The following is a 19,196-nucleotide window of genomic DNA, read 5'->3' as shown; positions in this document are numbered from 1 at the left end:
AAAGAATTAAAATAAAAAATATAGATATGCTCACCTCTCCGGCGGCCCCTGGACATCACGCTGCTAACCGGGAGGCTTCTTTGTTTAAAATGCGCGCCTTTAGGACCTGCGAATGATGTCCCGGTTTCTGATTGGTCGCGTGCCGCCCATGTGACCGCCACGCGACCAATCAGAAGCCGCGACGTCATTCGCAGGTCCTTAATTCCTAGAATTAGGAGTTTTTGTGAATGAGAATGACGTCACGGCTTCTGATTGGTCGCGTGGCGGTCACATGGGCGGCACGCGACCAATCAGAAGCCGGGACGTCATTCGCAGGTCCTAAAGGCGCGCATTTTAAACAAAGAAGCCTCCCGGTTAGCAGCGTGATGTCCAGGGGCCGCCGGAGAGGTGAGCATATCAATATTTTTTATTTTAATTCTTTATTTTACACATCCCTATGGATCCCAGGGCCTGAAGGAGAGTTTCCTCTCCTTCAGACCCTGGGAACCATGAGAATACCTTCCGATACTTGATGTCCCATTGATTTGTATTGGTATCGGATATCGGTATCGGCGATATCCGATATTTTTCGGGTATCGGCCGATACTATCCGATACCGATACTTTCAAGTATCGGACGGTATCGCTCAACACTAAGCACAAGTCAATTCTCAAAGGTTGCCACCTCACGAGCATGCTCAGTAGGGTGATTTCTGGACTCTGGAACGCCTGTTCGCCGCTTTCTATTGCTAGTTATTATAGCTTTGGCTGGAGAGCCAGCCTCTGGAACGCCTGTTTGGATCTAGGCAAGATGCTGAGAACGATGTATTTGCTGAACAGCTCCCACTGCTGCTGAAGCAGAATGGGAAACCACAGAGGAAGACAAGGCTTGGGATCTACCCTGTGAAGTGGGAAAATCCCGGCACCTAACAGGTGGTTTGTTGTTGTTATTTGAGAAAGCATTCGGAGGATTTATCTAAGACAGTTGCTAGATTTTGGTTGTGTGCTAAATTCCCCTCCATTTCTTACATTGGTTTTACCCCATTCTCCACTCCTCGGTGTTTACCTCGGTTGTTTGTGTGAGTACATTTGTATGAGTGGTATTTTCCTTTATCCCTTTTTGTATTACCTTGTTAGTCTGGTTGGTGTATTACAGTACACTACTACTCCAATCTTCCCTGGGTGAGGGAAGGGTACAGACTGAAGGCACATTCAATAGCTAAGACAAGGTACGTGGCCCTGGCTTCTTCACCATCATAAGTAATCTGAGGAACAGGGTGAGCTAGGATGCCTCTAACATTAGGGACAGGGAAGAAGCTCCTTGTCCCGGGACACCCGACAACAGAGTTGTGACAGATATAGTCCGATGTGACACACTGTTGAAAAGTATGTTCCTGTCCATCACCTACACATCATGATTTACCTAAGGTAGCTTGACACTCTCAAGCCCTCTGCAGTTGATTTGCTAAAGGGAAAGGGTTGTTCAGACTTGGACTTCAAGTCTACAGTCACTTTACAAGGCTGTAAGACTTGTGAATCCTTATAGCACACCCAGTGCACACTGACAGGATTCTCCAGTGTTGGTGTGAGTCATGTGATTCCAAGTAAGCAATTGGCACACTTCTGGCCACTAGATATGTCCAATCTCACTCAATTCACTTTTATTGAGTAAGACCGTGCACATCTAGTTGGCACGTGAGACCGCGCACGTCTAGTTGGCATGTGATCACTTTATGCAAATCGCATACTTGTAGCCTTGCTTCTGCCTGCTCCCGCAGGAAGCACCAGAGGATCCTGACAGCTTGCACTGCGCGCTCTGTGTTATTTCACAAATCAGCTTTCAAATACATTGAGTGCAGACTCATACCCTAAGGCTGGACAATCCCTTTAAGCTGCAAATATTGGACAATTATGTAATGAATAGCATAAGAAGGGGTTTATTGTCTATAAAGTAGAGAGCACTATAAAGCAAAAGATATTAGCAGTACTCCTTGCCTGCAGAGTCCCTGGAAATCTACATGCTTTATGTTGCCCTTCTATGTCCTACCTTAGTATATTCTGCTGCTGCTGTATAAAGAGTAATCCTTGTGAGTGAAAAGAGCCGGTACCTCTGCTACCAGTGTTGTCTGAGGGTAATCTTTTTAGCAAGTCTTCTCTAACGGCTCTCTGACATGCATGCACTGAAAATGGCATGTCTGCCTCCGACATGAGAGAAACAAGTTTCTCCTTGTACTGTGAGTCTAGAAAGGTGCACAGCCAGTATTTCAAGGTTTCACACGAAGGTCTTGGGAAATGCATTTGGACATGAACTCTGCCATGTGTGGCAGACTACAAGAGTCAAACATCCAGTGTCCTCACCAGGATGAACACTAATTATTCTTTCCTCTCAACGCATAGCCTCCTCCTCTTTCTCCTCTTCAGGCCATCCTTTCTGGACAGGCATGAAGCTGAGATTGGGAGTCCCCTCTGTAGCGCAGACCAAAAACTACTCCTCCAATATCCTCCTCCTCCTGTTCCTTGTCATCACCCAATGTGGCCTGAGAATATTGTGTGAGGCTGGGCTGTGTGGTATCAGCCACTGTAAAATCTTGCTCCATAGCTACCTGTTTAGCTTTTAAAGTTACCTCTTTGAGGCAGGAATAGCGGGATAGTTACACTGATAATAGCATCATCAGTGCTCACCATCTTGGTGCAGTACTCAAAGTTGTGAAGGACCTCACATAGGTCAGCGATCCACACTCACTCAGCACTTGTAATGTGTGGGGGCTGAGTGTTACTCTGATGGGCATTTAGAAGCTGGAATTCAGAGACTGCCCTCTGCTACTCACTAAGCCTTGCGAACATATGAAAGGTCGAATTCCAGCATGTGGGCAGGTCACAAATCAGTTGGTGATGAGGCAAATTAAAGCGCTGCTGCAGCAAAGCTAGATCGGCAAAAAGCCTGATATGACTTTTGGAAATATGCGCTGACACGGCGTACCTTGACAAGTAGGTCCATCTAGTCAAGGTTTGTTTTTTTAAAAACTGATGTACAACCAAGTTCAGCATGTGGGCCATGTATGGAACTTGTATAAGCTTGCAAGCTTAAAATCCGCCACCAAGTTAAGCCCATTATCACACACAACCAGACCTGGTTGGCAGTTCAGCGGGGAGAGCCACTGATCGGTCTATTCTTTTTTCCCTTTCAACAGCTCGGCTAAGTTGTGAGTTTATCACCTAAACAGATGAGCTTCAGCAGAACGTGCAGCCGCTTTCTGAGGATTTGCTGCAGACTTCCCAGCTGGGGAGTGATGAGAAGGCTAGTTCCACTGAGGATGAGGAGGAGGAAAGACAGGAAGCTGAATATGAAGAGACTGAAACCCTGTTGGAAGTTGGGCCCGCTATACTAAGTGGGGGTAAGTTGTGTGATGCCCCAGCCTCTGACTCTGTCCCAGACTCCACCAGGTTAACCCAGTGTGCCATCCGAGAAATATAGCATCACTGTCCACTAGAACTTGTCCACATGTCTGTGGTTAGGTGAACCTTCCCTGTGACTGAATTGGCCAGAGCACAGCTGATATTGTGTAACACGTGCTTAAGTAACGTGGGGACGGCACACTGGGACAAAACAGTGGCTGGTGGGAATTGAGTACCATGGGGCTGGCACTGCCAAGAGGTAGCAGAAAGACTCAGTTCCCACAACTCAGTTCCAATGCTAGCAATCTGTCAATGTGTGTGTTTGGCATTTGGGCCTGTGGGTGGATGGGTGGATGCTTTCTGTTAAGTGTCAGGAGCTGCTTTCTGTTAAGTGTCAGGAGCAGGGACAACTGAACGCTATGCTGAGACAATGAACTGGACATGGCTGCTGACTCTTGTATCTGTGCAACTGCATTTTGTGGGCATGAGGCATCAGCGCCTGCTTCATTGACACAGATTGGGAAGGCCGTAGCACAGATGAAGGGGCAGAGGTTTCACCGTTAGACACAGATTTTATACCCAGGCTTTCCACCCACCTACTGGGGTGCTTGGCTGCTAAGTGCTTTTGCATGCTGGTGGTGCTCAGGTTGGCAGTGTTCGTGCCTCTTCTTAGCTTGATTTGGCACATGCTGCAAATTACAATTGTTTTGTCTGAAAGAATTTCAGAAAAAAACTGCCATACAGGGGAACAATGCATCCTTGACATGTTATCTAGCCAAGTGGGGGGGCTCTGTGGAACGGTTGATCGAGTTCTCCCTTTGGTCAAACCACTACCTCTTCTTGCCTGTTCTTGTGCTACAGATCATCCCTCTCTGCAATGCTGTGCTTGCTAGGTGTGCCACTGTGTCTGGTTGGATCAGTGGCCTCATTATCGACCACGTAGTCTTCCAATTCCACAATCTGATCCTTCTTCTGAGTTGCGATTTTAGGCTGACCTGATCGCAACTGTGCATCATGATTATCCTCCACCTCTTCTGACATGAAATGACCTTTCTCCTGGCCATGGGTTCTCAAATGTTTGGGCGTCACTGCACTCCACCTCCTCATGACCCTCTTTAATGGTGCACATTGAGAGGCCTGACAAATTACAAGGGAACATAAACAATTCCTCAGAGTGGCCAGTGATGGAGTCATATGTCTCCTGGGTCTCTTGATGGTGGGAGGTAGGAGGACCAGGTTGAGGATTCAGAAGCCCAGCCTCTTGGTTACTGAGACTGAACTGTGTGGAAGACTTTGTGGTGCTGCTTGTCAACACACTGAAACCTTTGTCTGCCATTCAACCCACAACATCCTCGCACTTGTCTGGGTTTGCCAGTGGCGTAGCCCACAGACCAAATTTTGACAGGAAGCTAGAACAAGATCCAGTCATTATTCTGATCTGTAACATGGCTTTGGCGGGCATCACCACATCCACATCCCTTAACGTCACCATTTCTCTTATTGAATGCATTATTCTTATGAAAGAAATAATTTCTTGGCTTTATTTTTCACAAGTGCCCTCACAGAGGTCTTATGTCCAAATTCACTGCATCTATCAATGTGTGTCAGCTTTATTATACAAGGCAACAGCAGACTCAAGATAAGTAGAGGTAAATAGTCACATTTATGTATCTCAGCAGGCTTTGCGCCAGTCGCACAACTCGTAGATAAAGATACGCTATTTATTAATCCAATTGAAAATTATTTCTCTTTTTAGATTGCCTTGCTGTCACAGCAGCAGCGGACTAATGAAAATTATTGCCACTGCTAAATTGTGACATTTATCTCTACCCAGATTGCACCAGTCGCACAACTGCTAGATAAAGATACGCTATTTATTAAAGCAGTAGAGAATTATTTGACTTTTTAGATCACCTTGCTGACACACTGCACCAGCGGACTAATGAAATTTATTGCCATTGGTAAATTGTGACACTTGCTTATCTCTGAACAGATTGTACCAGTCACACAACTGCTAGATAAAAATACGCTATTTATTTAACCAATATAATTTTTTGTGGATTTTTTTAGATCGCCTTTATGAAACACGCCAATAGCAGACTCAGAGAAATTACTGGTAAATAGTGATGCTTCTGTAGCTCACCAGGTTTTGCTCCAGTCACACAACTGCTAGATAAATATTAGCTATTTAAGCAATAGAAGAGGAATGTTATTTAGCAATCAGCTTTTAAAATGGATGTTACTATATGCTGGTGTGGCACCTCAGGAGTCCAGTTGCCACCGTGGCATTGCTTCCCCCACAAGGAGTAATGTCATGCCTGGAAGCAAGGAGGGGTACCCTTACCAGGTGTCAGTAGGAGAGAAGTAGAGGAGAAATGGGGAGTGGAGCTGTGATTAAACTCACCCCAGAGCTGAGAGCTAGGAACCGGATACCGGAGTCTGTGGGTGCGTGGATACTGAAGTCATGCCAGCTAAATTCGGAGAGCAGGGGACTGTAGGTCTGCTGGCCCGATCTAATACCCAGCAGCACAGCAGCCTACCAGACCCTGGAGCCGACACAAAGGAGCGGCACCTGGGATAGGCTTGAGCTGCCTGCCATGCGGGCAATGGTTAGTTTTTAAAAACAGAGAGACAGTTAGCAGCAGGATGGTGAGCTGTTAGGCAGCAAGGTAAAAAGGAGGACAGTGCAGAAGGAAGGCCCCCATACCTATCTGGCCAGGTGTATCCAAAAATTGCTTCCAGGCTGCCCAGCTCTCCGTTATGATCTGTTACCAGTACCCAGGTCTGTACTATCAACCATCAAGTAAAGGAAAAGAAAACTAAAAAGCTCTTGTGTCATTCAGTGATCTCTTGCACCCTGAGTCCTGCACCTCAAGGTACACGAAGCCTGACATAAACGGGACTGTTAGCCCTGGGGCCCAGCTCCACCTGTGGGGAGCAGAACCATCTCAGTTGCCTCACCATCAGCCCCAGCGGTCTCCTTTAGCAGCGTCAGCCATCCATTGCAGAACACCACAAGTGGTGTCACGTTAAATCCCATATACATATTCCCCATTTTACAGCACAGCCAGGGCCACGGAGTCGGGTCACGGCCCAGTGACTTCCCCAAAGAACTGTCTGACCCGATTCCAAGTACCCGACGGCCCTGGTGGACATGTCACTGGCACTGAGGAATAGTATTTGTCTGTAAAAAAAAATTATAGGCTGCTACAGAGTAATAATATGTAGCTCCCGAAAAATTGGATTTGTATATGCTGGTACTACCTAATATTATTTTCCTCTAAAAAGAGCTGATTTGTATATTATGGTAGTGGACGAAACCCTCCCTATTTCCCCCTAATCCCACAGTCTGTTCTTAATAATAACTACTATACAACACAGTGGAAAATAGCAGCATGTACTTGCAATGATGATAACACCCATGTGCTTGCCTTTTACTCTCCCTCCTATTAAATCTCTCCCTATTCTATCTCCATCTAACAAACAACTAATCTTCACAATTTTTAGCTCTTAACCCCTTCCTGACCCATGACGCCACGTAGGCATCATGAAAGTCGGTGCCAATCCGACACATGATGCCTATGTGGCGTCATGGAAAGATCGCGTCCCTGCAGATCGGGTGAAAGGATTAACTCCAATTTCACCCGATCTGCAGGGACAGGGGGAGTGGTACTTCAGCCCAGGGGGGGTGGCTTCACCCCCCCATGGCTACGATCGCTCTGATTGGCTGTTGAAAGTGAAACTGCCAATCAGAGCAATTTGTAAAATTTCACCTAAAAAACTGGTGAAATATTACAATCCAACCATGGCCGATGCTGCAATATCATCGGCCATGGCTGGAAACACTGATGTGCCCCCCCCCCACCCCACTGATCACCCCCCAAAGCCACCAATCTGTGGTCCGCTCCCCTCCGTCCTGTGCTCCGCTCCCCCGTCCTCTTGTCCGCTCCCCTGTGCTCCTTTTCCACCCCCCGTGCTCCGACGCCCCCCATGCCCCGATCTCCCCCTTTTATACTTACCGAGGCTCCCGGTGTTCGTCCGTCTTCTCCATGGGCGCCGCCATCTTCCAAAATGGCGGGCGCATGCACAGTGCGCCCGCCGAATCTGCCGGCCGGCAGATTGGTTCCATGTACATTTTGATCACTGTGATAAAACCTATCACAGTGATCAAAAAAAAAAAAAAAAAGTTAATGAACCCCCCCTGTATCACCCCCATAGGTAGGAACAATAATAAAATAAAGAAAAAAAATTTTTTTCCACTACAGTTAGAACTAGGGTTAGGGTTAGGGAATGTGCACACGTATTCTGGTCATCTGCGGATTTTTCCACAGCGGTTTTTATAAATCCACAGTGCAAAACTGCTGCGGATTTATCACGGTTTTTCTGCAGATTTCACTGCGGTTTTCTATTGGAGCAGTTGTAAAACCGCTGTGGAATCAGCAGAAAGAAGTGAAATGTGCGGAATGTAAACCGCTGCGTTTCCGCGCAGTTTTTTTCCGCAGCATGTGCGCAGCGTTTTTTTGTAAACTCATGGGAAAATGCTGCGGACCTGCAGCGGCGGAAACGCTGTGGATCCGCAGCGTTTTCCACATAGTGTGCACATACCCTTAGAATTAGGCTATGTGCACACGGTGTGGATTTGGCTGCGGATCCGAAGCGGATTTGGCTGCGGATCTGCAGCGGATTGGCCGCTGCGGATTCGTAGCAGTTGTCCATCAGCTTTACAGTTCCATGTAAACCTATGGAAAACCAAATCCGCTGTGCCCATGGTGCGGAAAATACCGCGTGGGAACGCTGTGTTGTATTTTCCGCAGCATGTCAATTCTTTGTGCATATTCTGCAGCATTTTACACCTGTTCCTCAATAGGAATCCGCAGGTGAAATCTGCACAAAAAACACTGGAAATCCACGGTAAATCCGCAGGTAAAACGCAGTGCCTTTTACCCGCGGATTTTTCAAAAATGGTGCATGAAAAATCTCACACGAATCCGCAACGTGGGCACATAGCCTTAGGGTTAGGGTTGGAATTAGAGTTAGGGTTGGAATTAGGGCTAGGGTTAAGATTAGGCTTGTGGTTAGGGTTATGGTTAGGGGTGTGTTGGGGTTAAGGTTGTGGTTAGGGGTGTGTTGGGGTTAGGGTTTGGATTAGGGTTAGGATTATGTTAAGGGTTGGGATTAGGGTTAGGGGTGTGTTGGGGTTAGGGCTGTGGTTAGGGGTGTGTTGGGGTTAGGGTTGTGATAAGGGTTATGGCTAGAGTTGAGATTAGGGTAAGGGGTGTGTTGGGGTTTGTGTTGGAGTTAGAATTGAGGGGTTTCCACTGTTTAGGCACATCAGGGGTCTCCAAACGCAACATGGCGCCACCATTGAATCCAGCCAATCTTGCGTTCAAAAAGTCAAATGCTGCTCCCTCCCCTCCAAGCCCCGACATGCGCCAAAACAGTGGTTTACCCCCACATATGGGGTACCAGCATACTCGGGACAAACTGGGCAACAACAATTGCGGTCCAATTTCTCCTGATACCCTTGTGAAAATAAAAAACTGCTTACTAAAACATTATTTTTGAGGAAAGAAAAATTATTTTTTTTATTTTCACGGCTCTGCGTTATATACTTCTGTGAAGCACTTGGGGGTTCAAAGTGCTCACCACATATCTAGATAAGTTCCTTTGGGGGTCTAGTTTCCAAAATAGGGTTACTTGTGGGGAGTTTTACTGTTTAGGCACATCAGGGGCTCTGCAAATGCAACGTGACGCCCGCAGACCATTCCATCAAGGTCTGCATTTCAAAATGCCACTACTTCCCTTCCGAGCCCTGATGTGTGCCCAATCAGTAGTTTACCCCCACATATGGGGTATCAGCGTACTCAGGACAAACTGGGCAACAATTATTGGGGTCCAATTTCTCCTGTTACCCTTGTGAAAATAAAAAAATGCTTGCTAAAACATCATTTTGAGTAAAGAAAAATTATTTTTTTATTTTCACGGCTCTGCGTTGTAAACTTCTGTGAAGCACTTGGGGGTTCAAAGTGCTCACCACATATCAAGATAAGTTCCTTGGGGGGTCTAGTTTTCAAAATGGGTTCACTTGTGGGGGGTTTCTACTGTTTAGGCACATCAGTGGCTCTGCAAACGTAACATGATGCCTGCAGACCATTCCATCAAAGTCTGCATTCCAAAACATCACTACTTCCCTTCTGAGCCCCGACGTGTGCCCAAACAGTGGTTTCCCCCCACATATGGGGTATCAAATAATTTTTGAGGAAAGAAAAATGATTTTTTTATTTTCACAGCTCTGCGTTATAAACTTCTGTGAAGCACTTGGGGGTTTAAAGTGGTCACCGCACATCTAGGTTAGTTCCATGGGAGGTCTAGTTTCCAAAATGGGGTCACATGTGGGGGAGCTCAAATGTTTAGGCACACAGGGGCTCTCCGAACGCGACATGGTGTCAGCTAATGATTGGAGCTAATTTTTCATTCAAAAAGTCAAATGGCGCTCCTTCCCTTCCGAGCCCTGTTGTGCGCCCAAACAGTAGTTTCCCCCCCCCCCCCACATATGGGATGGGGTATCGGCATACTCAAATGGCGCTCCTTCCCTTCCAGGCCCGGCCGTGTGCCCAAATAGTGGTTTACCCCCACAAGTGAGGTATCACTGTACTCAGGAGAAATTGCCCAATAAATTTTAGGATCCATTTTATCCTGTTGCCCATGTGGAAATGAACAAATTGAGGCCAAAATAATTTTTTTGTGAAAAAAAAGTACTTTTTCACTGTTAAGGATCAATTTGTGAAGCACCTGGGGGTTCAATGTGCTCACTATGCATCTAGATAAGTTCCTTGGGGGGTCTAGTTTCCAAAATAGGGTCACATGTGTGGGAGCTCCAATGTTTAGGCACACAGGGGCTCTCCAAACGCGACATGGAGACCACTAACGATTGGAGCTAATTTTTCATTCAAAAAGTCAAATGGCGCTCCTTCCCTTCCGAGCCCTGTCGTGTGCCCAAACAGTGGTTTACCCCCACATATGAGGTATCAGTGTACTCAGGAGAAATTGGCCAATACATTTTAGGATCTATCTTATCCTGTTGCCCATGTGGAAATGAACAAATTGAGGCTAAAAGAATTTTTTTGTGAAAAAAAAGTACTTTTTCATTTTTACGGATCAATTTGTGAAGCACCTGGGGCTTCAAAGTGCTCTCTATGCATCTAGATAAATTCCTTGGGGGGGTCTAGTTTCCAAAATGGGGTCACATGTGGGGGAGCTCCAATGTTTAGGCTTTCAGGGGCTTTCCAAACGCGACATGGTGTCCGCTAACGATGGGAGCTAATTTTTCATTCAAAAGTCAAACGGCGCTCCTTCCCTTCCGAGCTTTTCCGTGTGCACAAACAGTGGTTTGTGACCACATATGAGGTATCGGTGTACTCAGGAGAAATTGCCCAACACATTTTAGGATCCATTTTATCCTGTTGCCCATGTGGAAATGAACAAATTGAGGCTAAAATAATTTTTTTGTGAAAAAAGAGTACTTTTTCATTTTTACGGATCAATTTATGAAGCACCTGGGGGTTCAAAGTGCTCACTATGCATCTAGATAAGTTCCTTGGGGGGTCTAGTTTCCAAAATGGGGGTCACTTGTGGGGGAGCTCCAATGTTTAGGCACACAGGGGCTCTCCAAACACGACCTGGTGTCCGCTAAAGATTGGAGCCAATTTTTCATTGAAAAAGTCAAATGGCGCTCCTTCCCTTCCGAGCCCTGTCGTGCGCCCAAACAGTAGTCCCCCCCCCCCACATATGGGTTATCGGCATACTCAGGACAAATTGTACAATAACTTTTGGGGTCCAGTTTCTCTTTTTACCCTTGGGAAAATAAAAAAATTGTTGCTAAAATATCATTTTTGTGACTAAAAAGTTAAATGTTCATTTTTTCCTTCCATGTTGCTTCTGCTGCTGTGAAGCACCTGAAGGGTTAATAAACTTCTTGAATGTGGTTTTGAGCACCTTGAGGGGTGCATTTTTTAGAATGGTGTCACATTTGGGTATTTTCAGCCATATAGACCCCTCAAACTGACTTCAAATGTGAGGTGGTCCCTAAAAAAAATGGTTTTGTAAATTTCGTTGTAAAAATTACAAATTGCTGGTCAAATTTTAACCCTTATAACTTCCCAGCAAAAAAAGTATTGTTTCCAAAATTGTGCTGATGTAAAGTAGACATGAGGGAAATGTTATTTATTAACTATTTTGTGTCACATAACTCTCTGGTTTAACGGAATAAAAATTCAAAATTTGAAAATTGCAAAATTTTCAAAATTTTAGCCAAATTTCCATTTTTTTCACAAATAAACGCAAAAATTATTGACCTAAATTTACCACTAACATCAAGCCCAATAAGTCACGACAAAACAATCTCAGAACCATTAGGATCCGTTGAAGCGTTCCCGAGTTATTACCACATAAAGGGACATTGGTCAGAATTGCAAAAAACGGCCAGGTCATTAAGGTCAAAATAGGCTGGGTCATGAAGGGGTTAAAAGAGCTTTTTGTAATGAATAACTCTACCTATATGCTACTATCACTTTCCCTATGCTCATACTATGCTCTCCCTATGCTGTTTCCGGCTGCAATGTGCGCAAGATGGCGCCGGCAGCCTCTAAATATCCCCTATGACGCTGTAAGTACAGCCATCAAAGTAATGCAACACCAAAGATGGCGCCAGCATTAATGTGATTGGCAAGCCAGCCCACCATATTCATTGGCTGCTAATAAAGCGCCAAACATGCTGTGCGGGTCACTCGAATATACCGAGGCGAATATCAAATTACTCACCGAGTAACGAATAACTCGAATAGCATTCTATTCGTGAGAGTAATGAATAGTGCTGAATGTATTCGCTCATCACTAGTCATTACATCCATACTTAGGTCTGTGTGCATGTTCAAGGAGGACAGGAACTAAACAGATGCACACCTATCAGAGGACTATTGTGCTATACAGCTCTGGAAAACATTAAGAGACCACTGCAACATGTTCAGTTTGTCCGATTTTTCTCTTTATAGGTATATTTTTGAGTAAAATGTAAATTGTTCTTTTATTCTAGAAACTTCTGACAACATGTCTTCGAATTTCCAAGCAATAAATTTTGTATTTTTTTTCTGACAAAGAAAAATGGTCAAAATAAAAAAAAACAAAAAAAAAACGGTGCTTTCAGACCTCAAATAATGCAAAGAAAACAAGTTCATAATCATTTACAAACAACAATACTAATGTTTTAACTCTGGAAAAGTTCAGAAATCAATATTTTGTGGAATAACCATGATTTTTAATCACAGCTTTCATGCGTCTTGGCATGCTTTCCACCAGTCTTTCACATTGCTTCTGGGGCAAAAATGTAAGCAGTTCTTCTTTGTTTGATGGCTTGTGACTATCCATCATCCTCTTGATTACATTCCAGAGGGTTTCACTGGAGTTCAGGTCTGGAGATTGGGCTGCCCATGACAGGGATTTGATGTGGCGGTCTCTTAATTTTTTCCAGAGCTGTATGTGGTGATCTCAGGACCCAGACCCCCAAAGTTCTGCGGGTAATACAAGTGCCTGTTAAATATGAAAAATCAGGAGAAAATTTTAGTTACACTTTAACATTTCATGGATTGACAAAGCAATCATACCAGTAATTGGCATTTGTAATGAAAATCATTTTCTGAGATCTATACCAGTTGTTTTTTAATGGGGCTGTGTTCATTTTAGAGGTGCTGAAGGAGATTTCTGAATCAAAAGCTCTGGGCAGCGCAGGCTCTGTCCAGCCACTAAGGTTAGGATGGCTGGGACCTGCAGTGCCATCCAGTCTGACAGTGTGGGTGTGAGTTGCCCAGCTGAAGTTATCAGCTCATTGCTTCAACCAATTGGAGAGCACCACACCCTAATAAAGTTCCCAGCTTACTGCTGGAAGCTGCCAGATATATTATTGTGTTCCTCTGGTTTAGGCCTGTCTGTGCAGTATCTATGTAGTGTATTTGTTTCTAGGCTTGACCTCTGATTATTCTTGCATCTTCTGATTTTGTACTTTTCCTGCCCTCCTGGTTCTGACCTAGATACCTGCCCACTTCTGAAAGCCTGCACCACTGTACAGCAGCCTATTTCCAGGCCCCAAATCAGGGGCCCCTGTTTGTATCCAGATTTCTGCACAGATGTTAAAAGGTGAAGTCCAGGGAAGCTCCAGGAACTGGTAAGCACTGCACTGTGGTTTGTGCTAAGCCTGTCTGTGATAGCCATTTTAAAGCTGCCAGGTGACCACTGACAAAGCAATATTAAAATAGATGTAAAAAAAGACATGGATGGTATATCCTAAACTGATACATTGATCTATTGCAGCTATGCAAAGTGTACAAAACTGAACACAAGGTTCTTAGTTAACATTATGATCAGAATGTAAAAAGTACACTGCCACGCCACGGTGAACCATTTAGTTGTTCCATTACTTTAAAAGTGGTTCATTGTGATGTGACAGAGGTTTCATACAGTTTGATCAGAATGTTAAAGGGAACCTGTCATGTGAACAAAAGCTATTAACCGCAGATATGGGGTTATGAGTCGCCCACCAGGGAATGGGGATACTCGGTAACAAGTCCGGTCGCAATTAAAGGGTGGCTGCGAGCTGGTCCGTGGCCCTGGGTGCTCAAATAAAAGGGGAAAGGTCTTTTAAGGGATTTGGAATAAAGTTTGTGTTTGTGGTGCCACCTGTGGTTCTCGGTCAAAGGGGACCGACGCTACTTAAAGGCATCCTCTGGGGTGATGTTACTGCAGCACAGATGGTGACGCTTCCCACAGGTGAAGCAGGGTCCCCAGGGCTCCTGGTGTACTGGGAAGAGATGGTGTATGCCAGCAAATAAATGGAGGAAACAGAGTTGTAATGTCTTTACCTGGTTTACTGTTGGCAGCAGTCTGCAGTATATAGCAAAGCAAAAAACAAAAAAAATCTGCATAGAGTGTAAATCTAGCAGATAATACCACTAACAATTATAGAAGAAAAGGACAAAGTGGAAAATAAAACATAACTTTTAATACTCAAAAGTAGCTAAAACCAGTCACCCAAGTGAACATTTAATACGGGACCATGTCACCACCATATAAAATGGACATAGAAAGATGACAGGTCCTACACAGGATTAAAAGTTTCCAGCAATATATGTGGAATCAATCCGGGATAAAGTATCCAAAAGAAGCTGTTCAATGTGTGTAAGACAGCAACTAACTCTATACCACCAGACGCATATAAACACTGCACTCTCCCTGTATTGTCCCGACGCGTTTCTTCCAAGCTCAAGTCATCAGGGGACTCGCTTGTATGAGGAGATTAAGTGCAATTAACAGAGGGACAAAAAGTCCTGCCCCCCTCTATGCTGTCCTGCCAAGGACATATGTTTACAGGGGTAGATGTGGACTGCCCTTGTAAGGGCGGGAGCTTGGGGGATAGTTTATCGTAGCCCCATAGGGATTGACATAGGGACTGTCATCTCTTCATGGTCCGGATGTCTGCTTGACTAAAAGAATATCCGGCGCTCCCCTGCCTGCCCATGGAATTGGTGAGACCATTCCTGTTTATTTATTAGCACAGTAAGCATATTTTACAGTACATGCTGATTACTGTTTATTGTGTTTATATGCGTCTGGTGGTATAGAGTTAGTTGCTGTCTTACACACATTGAACAGCTTCTTTTGGATACTTTATCCCGGATTGATTCCACATATATTGCTGGAAACTTTTAATCCTGTGTAGGACCTGTCATCTTTCTATGTCCATTTTATATGGTGGTGACATGGTCCCGTATTAAATGTTCACTTGGGTGACTGGTTTTAGCTACTTTTGAGTATTAAAAGTTATGTTTTATTTTCCACTTTGTGCTTTTCTTCCAGCAGTCTGCAGTCCAGGGTGCCAGCAACATGTGTTAATATGGTCTGGCCGGCCTGGAGGCAAAGTTTGATCACTCTTCCAGGTGAGTTCTGTAAGCCTTCCTACTCATGCTCGTATGTGAGGTCCTTGCTGCCTGTGGCTTGCTGACAAAGTCCTATCTCTCATGTCCTGGAACAGTTTCCTGTATTGTGGGCAGTGCAAGCCTTTTTATGGGGTCTCTATCATGACCCAGGTTCTTAGTGTTCTGCTGTAGTTGCAGGTGTGGGTGCGGGCAAATTATGCCCTCTGGTTCTGCCATGCGACCTGGAGTACAACACAGCCTAGGGCTTCTGGTGCCCGGTTCCTGCGCTTCAACTCAGAGGCTGCCCAGTCACAGTTCCCCTCTAAGCCCTTTCCTGCTCCTGTACTTCATTCCTCTGATGCTCACTACAATCAAACCCTTCAGGTTATTTTCCTCTTCCTGGAGCTGCAGCTCAGTCCTGGCTGCACGGCTCTGCTGTCTGCTCTCAGTCCTCTCTCTTCCACTCTCTGCTCCAGAGTGATCTAACTCCTTCGTCTCCCTGGACCAACTAACTAACTCCTCCTCCAGACCAGAATACATAATGCTGGGGAAGCTCCCCTGAATCTGGGTTCAGAGCTCCCCTTTCTGGTCTGGACTCAATGTGTTATATGTAGGTGCGTTACCTGGTAAAGGGAATCCTCTTTGCCTCCAAGCATGATATCGCCTTCCCCGAAAGGAAGGCAACATCACTGTAACAACCGGTTAGTTGGGGTGTTACAGTTAATTTGCAGGTTAACAGCTTTCTGAACCTGCCCAGTGCCGGCACTGAAAGCCCCACTGCCAGAAATAAACAGACTAAAGCCATATCTGCAGGTTAATAGCATTTTTTCACTTGACAGGTTCTCTTTAACTAAGAACTAGAAATGAGCGAACGTGTTCAGAAAACGTTTGCCAAACTTAAATTCAGCACAAACGTAGCACATTCGGATTCGTGTTGGCATTCACGAGCATTTTTACTCAAAGTCGACAAGTCAGTCACAAATCGGTAAAGCATCGTGTTTTTACTAATGCTTTTGTATGACTTTGGCTAAGATAGGGCTTCTGTATGTTGAGCACGGGAGAGAGTGTGGAGAGTTTAGCAGATCATATGAAGAGATTACAGGAGTAGCTTGCACTTTTTTTACTTAACTTTATGTGTGATTCCGGCAACCAATCAGGGTGCAGAAACCATCCACAACGTCATGACACAAGGTCTTCTTTGATTGGTTGCCGAAGTCACATGTCCCTGGCCATATAAAAAGTGAACATCTTGCTTTGCAGGCGCCATTTGCTCAGTGTCACAGTGCAGAGAGGTCACTTCTGCGCTAGAGCTGGTGCTGAAAGTGTACTTGTCAGTGAAATAGATAGGATCCTGTCCTGTGTGAAATCGATCTTTCAGCATTGAAGTAGATTGTGCAAAATCTGTGTGACAGTCTCCGGATCTTCATTAGCTACTCAAAATCGTTTGTGCTAAGTAGTGTTGAGCATTCCGATACCGCAAGTATCGGCCGATATTTGTGGTATCGGAATTCTGATACCGAGTTCCAATACTTTTAGTATATCGGATACCGGAATCGGAAGTTCCCATAATTCAAACAGCCAGAATTAAGCCAATGAGGAATGATTAGAAGTGTGGGCACATCCTGTTCTGCATGGTAGGCATGTAACTACTGGCATGGCTGTGATTGGCTGCTGAAATCATGTCATGATGCACTATAAAAGTCGCTGTTGCCATTTTGGGTTCACTTTGCTGTGAATTCAGTTAGGGACAGGACGCTGTGTTCTGACTGAGGGCCAGTTTAGAGATAGCGATTTGCTTCATTGTGCTTTACCCATGCTAATTTAGCAACCGCTGTGTGAGAACCTTGTTTTTGCCTTACAGCGCTGTTCACAGGTGTCTGCAAGGTGTCTGTGTGAGAGCAGCTCACTCTATAGTCTGGTCTGCAGCCACCGCTGGTTGTAGTCAGCTCAGGTTGCATCACTGCCTCATACCGTTCCATTGTCCATTTTTCAATTAGTGCAGCCTGCTGCACATTTGTTCAAATTTATCCTATTAGTGGCTTCCCATCCGTATCCTGCTAGATTGTGGGAAAACACTATAGGATTGCATAGAGGAGCTTTTTTTGGCCTTGCAGCACCATTCACAGCGATCTGCAAGGTCTCTGTGTGAGTGCAGCTCACTCTGTAGTCTGTTCTACCGCCACAGCCTGTTGTAGTCAGCTCAGGGTGCGTCACTGCCTCATGCCGTTCCATTGTCCATTGCTCAATTAGTGCAGCCTGCTGCACATTTGTTCAAATTTATCCTATTAGTGGCTTTCCACCGTATCCTGCTAGATTGTGGAAAAACACTATATAGGAGTACATACAGGAGCTTTTTTCCATCATACATGACGGCACCACGAGAGAGGGGATCCGCCCATCAAGGACAGGAAACCTTCAAGATAAAAGGGGGCGGCTCCTCTCTCCACATCAGTTGGTTTCCTGTCCTTGACGGGGAACCCTCAAGATGGAAGACATCTGAGTGAAGATTGAAGAGGATGCCGGGATCTGGGTCGGGTGGATTTGGGCGGACGCTGTCTGCTGCACCCGTCACCAGGTACCCGTAGTCGCCTCGGGGGTCAATGTATATCATGCCCCCCCTGAGCGAAGCATGGCCACAGCCCGCGAGGCGAATGCCCGGGTGAAGATACTCCACGGGGGCCGCAGGTGCGCTCCCCCCCTGTAGAGTGGAAATCCTGCCTGTCCACGGGGGTCACTTTCTATGGTGCCCCCCCTGTTGACCAAAGGTGGCCATGCAGCCCGTGAGGCACATCGGTGCCCGGGCGAGGTAAGCTCCTCGGAGGGTTGGTGGCCCTCCCTGTCGAGTGCAGGTCTCCCCCCTTCCCCCTCCTCCTTGACGGTACCTGAGGCAGAGAGGCGCTGCCTGACGTTGTGGCGTGGATACTCCCGGCTCCAGCTGACACCAGGTATCCGGGGAGGTATGTGCGCAGCAGGGGGGGAACAGATTCTTCGGCGCGCATCGCAAGCAGAGCCGAGTGCGCGCCTGGAGGTAAAGCGCGCACAGGCGCTGAAACCGGCAGCAGCGGGAACCCTCGTGCAGGAGCATGGCGCCGGGGGGGACCCAAAAAGGCGGCGCGCACCGGAAGTGGTGACCGGATGCGCGCCTGGGGCATAGTACAGCGGCGCGCATCGGTAGTGAGGCCGGGTGCGCGCGTGCTGCTCTGATAGAGGCAGGATCAACCAGGTAAATGGGGGATATGAAAGCGCGCACCGGAAGTAAGTTCCGGGTGCGCGCGCACTGCTCAGACAGAGGCAGGATCAACCAGGTAAATGGTGGATATTAAAGCGCGCATCGGGTGCCAGGTGCGCGCTTGGATATGTTTTTACAGCGCAGGCGTTGCGCTAGCGATGGCAGGATCAACCAGGTGATTGATTGCATATAGGTGCACCGGAAGTGGTGCAGGCACGATCAGCCAGGTAATCATTCATGACAGGTGCGATGGTACACCTGATCACTAAAGCGACCAGTAAGGCAGGATCAACCAGGTGGTTTCTTTAAAAAAAAAAAAAAAAAAAAAAATGACTCTATTTAAACGAGCTAAAAGTGCTGCCCTGTGTCACTAAAGCCAGACAGGTTGAAGGTGACTACTCTTGTGTGCTGGTGATATAATGGAGAGTTTCTCGCCAGAGCATTTGATACCGCAGCAAGAGGTGCAGGAGAGGCGGTCTCGCTCAAGCGAAAAAAGCCAGACCCGCCATGTCAGCAGTAAAAGCCGCTCGGACAGTATACGGACGGATCGGCGTAACAAGGAGGGGTCCCTAGTCTCATTGGGAGACACGGAGAAAACCAGCCATCCTCCGGATCCGGTACCCGTACTTT

This window comes from Ranitomeya imitator, chromosome 2, assembly GCF_032444005.1.
Source record: "Ranitomeya imitator isolate aRanImi1 chromosome 2, aRanImi1.pri, whole genome shotgun sequence".
NCBI lineage: Eukaryota > Metazoa > Chordata > Amphibia > Anura > Dendrobatidae > Ranitomeya > Ranitomeya imitator.
This window is presented reverse-complemented; position numbering follows the sequence as displayed.